Source organism: Rutidosis leptorrhynchoides, chromosome 11, assembly GCF_046630445.1.
Source record: "Rutidosis leptorrhynchoides isolate AG116_Rl617_1_P2 chromosome 11, CSIRO_AGI_Rlap_v1, whole genome shotgun sequence".
Lineage (NCBI taxonomy): Eukaryota > Viridiplantae > Streptophyta > Magnoliopsida > Asterales > Asteraceae > Rutidosis > Rutidosis leptorrhynchoides.
Window position 1 is genome coordinate 404,581,333 of NC_092343.1, and position 8,583 is coordinate 404,589,915.

Here is an 8,583-nt window from a genome sequence, read left to right on the forward strand (position 1 = left end):
GAATCATTGAGAGTAGAGCTATCAAGAATATACTTTCTTGATATGTTCAGAAGTTAATTAGAATGAAAGAGTTATGTAACATGACACATGATGGTGGTATGATTTACTGTGAACCATCATGTCCCATTAGAACTCAGCATGACTTACTATAATATAATCACGTTGATCAAGTGTCATTATATTATACTAACTCATGCATCAGTTCCCAACACTACTTCAAAAACATTCATATTTTAAATTCGAAAGTCTACAGAATATAGAAACTAACAGCTTCTATATGATATAATACTGATAGCACGAAGAGATTAATGATTTCAGATAAGAATAGTTATAAAAATATCTCCAGAAATATGGAGGATATTTATAATGAAAGATACGATAATATCTCGGAATATCTAAGATCAGAGGATGATAGAAACTATTGTCTGCAAGGGTTTAGAGTAAGGAGTAAGATATTCACTAAAGACTTTAGCAGACATTGAATCATTTGGATTCTTTGAAGTCAAACTTATTCTTTGTGATTTGTCTACGGCTTTCTTCATAGTTTCGCATAATCTGCTTTTCGGTACTAAATTTTTCTATTGAATGTTTCCAATATAATGACACACAGGAAGCACGAAGAGGTATATAATTTCGGACGAGAATATTTATGAAAATATCCTCAGAAATATCGAAGATATTGATGATGATATTTTGGAATTTCTAAGTTCGATGGTTGATGGAGAAAGATTTTCCGCAAGATTTTAACATGACTTCGGAGCAAGATATTCTCTAAAGATTTCAACGGATCTAGATTTATCTGGGTTCTATGAATTTAGGGTATGTTACTTGTATTTCTCCTTGGTTTCCTTTATGGTTAGCTCAATCTGCTTTTCAGTACCAAATTTTCTATCGAGCGTTCCTAACACTCCCTTATTTATCATCAAACTTTTGGCTGTTTAGACCATCTACAATTTTTCTGTTTCCTCTGCATTTAATGCTACGATATCTGAATCATCGGTTATCAATCCGAGGTGGTTTCAGGAGAATTGTGTTTTTAGATGATTAAACGCTGATGGTAATATGGTGGAATATAAAAGGTTCCCGGTAACAATAAATGAACATACATATTAGTCAAGGTGATAATAAGGTTGTTTCGAACGAAAAGTCGAAGTTGACTTGCTGGAGCTGTGACAAAATTGACTAATTTTGAAAAGGAATTGCAAAGTTATTTTCGGTAATAATAACGCTAAAGGAATTAGCACAACTACGCGTTAAACGTTTACTCAGTTGCCGAGAGTTTCTCAGGTGTATAACTATACGCATCAATCTTTTCTTTCTGTAGATGAAGTGTGGTTGGTTCATCTTCTCGATTGAGATGTTTTCAAGAATCATGAAAGGTTTGAACGCAGATTGTAATCGTCAAGATATAGATGAGGTTTAAGATGAGATCAAGTGGCAAACTTGAAGATATGTTTAGTTTCATATGTTATAATCAATATTTTAATTTATTTTAATTGTCCAATGTTGATAGTCCTCAGTTGATAATCCACAGTTAACAGTCCAATAATTCATATATAATTTAATATATAATATTCGATTTAATTAATATGTATCGTGACCCGTGTACATGTCTCAGACTCGATCACAACTCAAAGTATATATATTATTTGAGAATCAACCTCAACCCTGTATAGAGAACTCGATCATTACTGCATATAGAGTGTCTATGGTGATTCTAAATAATATATATAGATGCGTCGATATGATATGTCAAAACCTTGTATACATGTCCCGATATTTAAAGTGCGTAAAATAAATAACAGAAATTAAATGACGATAAATAAAATTGCGAGAATGTAAATTGCGATAATTAAATTGCGATAAATAAAATGTAATCAGTTAGCTAGGAAGAATTAGCTAGGAGCAGTTAGCGTGGATTCTTAACAAAATTTCTCATAGTTAATTTGTTTGTTTCTAACAAATTTTATTTTGTCAAATGTTTCCTTCATTATGCCACTTGATTTTTGATAAATCAAAATCGAAATATGAAATTGGATGAATATGGTTATTCTGGGGTGAACTGATTTGTATATCGGTGGATATAAGTAGGATAGTATATGACTGTTGAAACAGATTTGAAGAACGTACAATGTAACTTATTAATGTGAAATTTAAATAGTTCTCGGGTATTACCTACCCGTTAAGATATTTTCACCATTAACAGTTTGTACAAGAGAATTTTTAATCACAATCTTTATGAAAATATACTTACATATATATTTTCTTCAGATGTAACCATGGATTTAACGAGTCAATATGATATTAAACTCTTTTGATTTACCGTTTCAACAAGTAGGTATAATCTCTAAAACATTAGAGTTTACATAATCATCATGTCGAACGAAGATAAATGATGTAGAACGTCATGTGGAACAATGATTATACTCGAGGTACAGAATGAGATGTCGAAGCTGGTGATGCGGATGTTGTTGTTGGTGGTACTAGTGCTGTTGGTGCTAAGGTTGGTGATGTGACTGGTGTTGGTGATACTGTTGATGCTTGCAAACTGTGTACCGTGCTCTCTAAAGTTAACACTCGAGCTCGAAGTTCTTTAACTTCTTCTACTAACCCTGGTTGGTTATCAGTGTGGGGTAGAGGTTGAATATCTTCTCTAGTTCCGTTAATGGTAGTCTCAAGACGAAAAATTCTGGCAAAAAGGGTATAAATGGTGTTGCGAACGGGTTCGCCGGTGAGCGGGTCAAGTACTCCAAGGTTAGGTGGTATTAATTTGAATTATATAATAACAGTTGTTTCGTATTAATTTGGAAAGTATATTCTTGATAGCTCTACTCTCAATGATTCTGGTAATTTGACTAATCAAATCGTGCTATTACGTTCTTTCTTGATTATAACATTAAATTCATTCTCAACTCCATACTTACAAATTCTAGACCATTACTCGTTTTATTAGAGATCGAGAGGAGATTAAAAAGACGAAGAGCTCCGAAACATAAAGGAAGATATAAAACTCGACGACAATACTGAAATTACAATAATTAAAAATTAAAACATCACGACAATTAAAAATTTAAAAGATTGCAATCAAGCTACTCGTTGTCGTCAATTGTCATCTGCAAAGTAGCGTTCACCAGTCATTTCACCATCCGTGAGGTACTCTGGAGACATCGGTATTTCTCTTGATGCCTCAACTGCTGCTTCAGTTGATTCATCGAGGTAACGATAACTCAACGTCTCTTCATCTTCCAGAACCGCATACAAAGAAATACGTTTACCACGATCTTCAATGGTATCTTTTATAAAGTACCATTGATCATCGGTACACAGAAAACTTGCCCTACAATCCGCATCATAATCGTCTTTATAAAAGAACACAGACGTAAATTCACACGGGACTTTTTCCTTCAGAAAGGATAGCAAGTCTTGTAAACCAACATCACGAATGTCAATATCTTCAAACGAAATACTGTCGCACCACTTATATTCCTTCATTTGATTACGGAAATCACCTCCGTAATGAACATCGAATGAAACAATCATTGGGGGAAGTGTTAACATTTTGCAGTTTGGGAGTGTTTGATTTTGATTTTGAGAAAGGTGGAAATGTAAAAGAAATATATGTTTGAGTGAATAAAATGAAGTATATGGTTGGTGTTATTATAGGATAAAAGTGACCGTTGGGATAGCCGTTGGAATTTTTTTTTTTTTTACTAACGGCTAAAAATTTGGGAAGTTTTTGGGCGAAGGTGGACGATGCCCGTTAGGACCTCTCTCATGATAGTTTCATTCGTGCTCTTCGAATAATCGAATTATTTTATCCAGGTTAGACCCTGTGATAAAATTCTATTTATCAACTCATATTTGCCATGAAAACATTTTTATTGTTAGCCATGACAACCTCACTCAAATTTCGGGACGAAATTTCTTTAACGGGTAGGTACTGTGATGACCCGGGAATTTTCGACCAAATTTAAACTTAATCTTTATATATTTCTGACACGATAAGCAAAGCCTATTAAACCGAGTCTTAAAATTTTTGAACTGTTTTCATTACATTCATTTAACCTTTGACTATTCCCGACGATTCACGAACAATTATGTGTAAATATATATGTTTTTTATTCTTTCTTTCTTGTGAGTTCATGTTGTCAAAGGTAATGAGCTGGGAACATCCACTATCTCTTTTCTTTAATATAAACAAGTCATATATTGATATAGATAGATAACAAATCAAGCTACTTTCTGTTACACATTATAATTGATCAGTGAATTTACTATCTATTATTGGAGCATTATTGTTATCATTTTGTCAAAACATCTCAAGCATGAGACCCACCACTTTCATTCTTGTTACTTCTTTCTTTGTATAAACGTTCCAACAAAAGTTGCATATTATTTAACCTTTCAATATAATTACCTACTATATTCTATTAGGATATGTATCCTATAATTTATATATACATGTAAGTGCAATAACTTGTAAATTGTCTATTCCTTTAATCACTAACATAACTATCTTGTTCCACTTCTCTCACCCTCCTGACCCCATTCTGCTACAACCCAAGCTACCACCATCGACAATCTCACCTTCACTTCCATTTTTCAACAGCTGCCCCTTCTATGATCACCTTAATCTGCCATTTGCAAACTGCAACCAAACCAACGTTGAAGCTACTGCATATTTCAGTTTGTTTCAGTTTTGAATCCGTGAATAAATCACCACCTTCAACGCTTTACCACCTTTAATGGCTGCTTTCAACGATATTAATTTGTCCAGCCACTAAACCATTCATCACCCCATCTCCATCACGAAGGCCATCTAACATTCACCACCCATGATCACTGTCGAACTAGCATAACAACCACCAACCACATCTACAGCTGCTAAACTTTTCTATTCTATTCAGCTCATTTATTTCTGTTTCACCTGCACAAACAAAACCCGACACCACTAACCTATCTGCATTATATGCTACGGCTTTAGCTTTCTGCTTCTGTATTAATCTTCAACCCAGACCCGGAGTCCCCTTGAAACACCAACACCATTATCTTCAAATGTTGCTGCTGCAATTCTGGTAAGATCACAACTGAAATCCTATCACTTTTGTTATTTTATTTTGCAGACACAATTGGGTTTAGTTAACAAAAACCACTCATATCAAACTTTTGATTCCTATTAAAACACATGATAAAATACAATTATACAAACATGAAAGAGTAAGAATATGGTTAATAGACATATAAGACTTTGCTTAAACTACATAGAATAAAGAAATATAAATATTTGATATAATACCTTCACTCATGATCCAAGGATTGCCGTGACAAAACCCAACCACCTTGCAACTACTCTCAAACAACCTGCCCATGTTCTTTTCCATGGCAACCCAATTTTCATATCCTCATTTTAATGAAACCACAAACCAAACAATATGAGATAGTTACAAACTAATCTCATAACCTTGTAGTAAAAACAATTAGTAAACTCTAAAAATTATGAAGACTTTAACTGATAATAATTAGACTATATTTCCAGATGAATTAATAAGGATCATACCTGTTGCATATGAAGGGGGCTATGTGAAACCATCGTGATTCAATCAGGACCCTGCAAACGACCATCATCAGACCTGCAATTCCCATGTTGTTGGTATACGTTTGCAATTAGGGTTTTTGTTCAATCAAACCTTCCAGTCAATCACCATCACCACCGTTTTAAAACATTCCGATTCATCATCAATATTATATAAAATCTCCCCATATTTAATGTTCATGTTCGATTCAGAGGAATTATATAAATAAATAAAATACTGAATAAGTTATTAAAGGGATGAAGAAATTAAAAGAATAATAATGAATCAATTACCTACTATTGATTAAGTTTGATGGCCGGAATCTACAAGCTCGAACTTGTTCTGTTTCTTATTCGTATTCAACCTCAACACCACCGAAGGAATACAGTATCATTCTTCTGTTCCTATTATAATCGAGAAGCGATGATGAAGGAGATCGATAATGACGATGATAATTGTTGATGGATTGATTTGGTGATGATTTTTCTCTCTGCGAATTGCTTCCACTATCTCGATCTGGTTCAATCTGTTTTGAGAAACCCTAAAATAAAACGCGTGATTTTATTATTATTATTATTATTATTATTATTATTGTTATTATTATTATTATTATTATTATTATTATTATTATTATTATCAAAAAGTATTATTTTTATTATTATCATTATTATTAAAATTAAAATTTTATTAAATACTAATATTAAGATTAAAAGTATCATTTTTGCTAAAATTATCATTTTAGTATCATTATTTTTATCACTAATGAAATCATAATCATTATTATCTTAATTAATAGTATTAAGTATTATAATTATTATCATTTTTTATATTACTCTAGTATTACTATAATTATTATTTTGTAAACAAAAGATTATGTATATAAAAATAAATATAATAACCATAACTTAAATATATAAATATTTTATTTAGAATACACAAAATGAATATATAATAAAATATATAAGTTAGTAATATAGAAATTATCACTAGTATTAATATAAATAATTGTTCGCTTATGATTATGTGTATTAATAAATATACAAATGATATAGGTTCGTGAATCCGAGGCCAACCCTGCATTGTTCAGTTGTTCAATATAGTCATATGTATTTTTACTACAAAATACAGTATGCGTGAGTTTCATTTGCTCCCTTTTACTCTTTACATTTTTGGGCTGAGAATACATGCAAATGCTTTATTAACTGTTTTACAATATTTATATGCGTGAGTTTCATTTGCTCCCTTTTACTCTTTACATTTTTGGGCTGAGAATACATGCAAATGCTTTATTAACTGTTTTACAATATTTATATGCGTGAGTTTCATTAATCCCTTTTTAAATGCTTTCGCAATATATATTTTGGGACTGAGAATACATGCGCTGCTTTTATAACTGTTTTACGAAATAGACACAAGTACTTAAAACTACATTCTATGGTTGGATTATTAAACCGAATATTCCCCTTTTTATTAAGTCTGGTAATCTAAGAATTAGGGAACAGACACCCTAATTGACGCGAATCCTAAAGATAGATCTATCGGGCCCAACAAGCCCCATCCAAAGTACCGGATGCTTTAGTACTTCGAAATTTATATCATGTCCGAAGGAGGATCCCGGAATGATGGGGATATTCTTATATGCATTTTGTGAATGTCGGTTACCAGGTGTTCAATCCATATGAATGATTTTTGTCTCTATGCATGGGACGTATGTTTATGAGAAATGGAAATATGAAAATCTTGTGGTCTATTAAAATTATGAAATGATTATTTATGTTAAACTAATGAACTCACCAACCTTTTGGTTGACACTTTAAAGCATGTTTATTCTCAGGTACGAAAGAAATCTTTCGCTGTGCATTTGCTCATCTTAGAGATACTATTTGGAGTCATTCATGACATAATTTAAAAGACGTTGCATTCGAGTCGTTGAGTTCATCAAGTTTATTATTAAGTCAATTATAGTAAGATATATTACGAAATGGTATGCATGTTGTCAACTTTCGATGTAATGAAAGATTGTCTTTTCAAAAACGAATGCAATGTTTGTAAAATGTATAATATAGAGGTCAAGTACCTCGCGATGTAATCAACAGTTGATTACATCGCGAGGTACTTGACCTCTATATTATACATTTTACAAACATTGCATTCGTTTTTGAAAAGACAATCTTTCATTACATCGAAAGTTGACAACATGCATACCATTTCGTAATATATCTTACTATAATTGACTTAATAATAAACTTGATGAACTCAACGACTCGAATGCAACGTCTTTTAAATTATGTCATGAATGACTCCAAATAGTATCTCTAAGATGAGCAAATGCACAGCGGAAGATTTCTTTCGTACCTGAGAATAAACATGCTTTAAAGTGTCAACCAAAGGTAGGTGAGTTCATTAGTTTAACATAAATAATCATTTCATAATTTTAATAGACCACAAGATTTTCATATTTCCATTTCTCATAAACATACGTCCCATGCATAGAGACAAAAATCATTCATATGGATTGAACACCTGGTAACCGACATTCACAAAATGCATATAAGAATATCCCCATCATTCCGGGATCCTCCTTCGGACATGATATAAATTTCGAAGTACTAAAGCATCCGGTACTTTGGATGGGGCTTGTTGGGCCCGATAGATCTATCTTTAGGATTCGCGTCAATTAGGGTGTCTGTTCCCTAATTCTTAGATTACCAGACTTAATAAAAAGGGGCATATTCGGTTTAATAATCCAACCATAGAATGTAGTTTTAAGTACTTGTGTCTATTTCGTAAAACAGTTATAAAAGCAGCGCATGTATTCTCAGTCCCAAAATATATATTGCGAAAGCATTTAAAAAGGGATTAATGAAACTCACGCATATAAATATTGTAAAACAGTTAATAAAGCATTTGCATGTATTCTCAGCCCAAAAATGTAAAGAGTAAAAGGGAGCAAATGAAACTCACGCATATAAATATTGTAAAACAGTTAATAAAGCATTTGCATGTATTC